Source organism: Nuphar pumila, chromosome 11 (assembly GCF_984573655.1).
Source record: "Nuphar pumila chromosome 11, dmNupPumi1.hap1.1, whole genome shotgun sequence".
NCBI lineage: Eukaryota > Viridiplantae > Streptophyta > Magnoliopsida > Nymphaeales > Nymphaeaceae > Nuphar > Nuphar pumila.
In genome coordinates this window covers 104,107,585-104,108,891 of record NC_143259.1, presented here as the reverse complement: position 1 = coordinate 104,108,891, position 1,307 = coordinate 104,107,585, and positions in this window count along the sequence as shown.

Sequence of the window (1,307 nt, the reverse complement as noted above, 5' to 3'; positions counted from 1 at the left end):
CACTGCTTTGTAGCCTTGAATGTTTTGCTGTTTCCCCCAATGGCCTCACGTTCTGTTGCTTGGAAGCAGTGGTGTTAGCAGAAACACTGCATTGGGGATGGAGTTGGCAGCCCCAACACATTTCAATACCATTCCAAAGAGGGAGTGATTGGTAGTTGCTCACACGTTAGGTGAGGTGTGCAAAAATGAATGTGCTAAATAGGGTTCTAAGCCTCTCTTCATTTTAAATTTTAAATTCTGACCATGCAGAAGTGATCTATAGGGATCCACTCTTGAAGCATTATTCCGACACATGGGTGGGTTTTTATAAGGTTTAAAAAATCAACGGTCCAAAATTTTTGAGGCTCCAAATATCATTTTTTCCCTTGAAAACACATCATCCAGGTGCAGATTCCTCGTAAATCGACCATTTCTGACCCATTTATGGGGTCAGAACTGTAAACAAACACCATAAGAGAAGAAAAACCCATTTAGCATGTATCATTTTGTACCTAACGTGTGAGCAACTACCAATTTCTCTCCAAAGAGGATGTTTATGGCAGGCACAGATCAGGTCATGCTGAACATGAGCATTTTTGCTCATGCTGACATCGTGGCAGTCTGTTTGCATTTTGGATGAATGACACGTGGTTTTGTCAACTTTTGAGCTCTTTAAAATGCAAATGGGATGGCCACGATGTCAGCATGAGCAAAAACGCTCATGTTGGGTTCCGTTTATAGCAACTCCATCATCAACACCACACTTTGGCAAAATGGTATCTCCAACTCCCATAGTCTTAACTACTTTATGTTCCCCTTGCGTGCCCTTTTTTCGTTATGTTTGTTTTAGTTTTATGTGATTGAATTGTGGTGTGTGCTTACAGTGCTGGAGTGCTCTTTGCTCATGCTTTTCCCCCTTTGGTTTTGCTATCAATGCATTGCGGTTATTGCCTGACTGCCGTTTTCAATGTTTGCTACAATTATCTAGAACGCCTAATGCACCTAGATGCCGCACACGGCCTATCAAAAGATGAGCCCATGACAACCTGTTGCTGGATATGCCCGAGTCATAAAAGTGCCCTAGATGCATGCCTTCTGGAAACAGGCCAGCCTCTTACCCAGAGTTTGGCGCAGCTCATCTCTAGTGTCAATCTCATGAACCACAGCTTTTGTTCATTCATGACACAAGCACAATTCAAAATGATAAACAAACATATGATAGAATAAGGTAAAAAAAATTGGATGACACTTTTAATGAAAAGGACTCGTGATCATCACCACAGATTTCAAATCCTAAACAAACAAGAATAAGGCCTCAGTTAGAATAA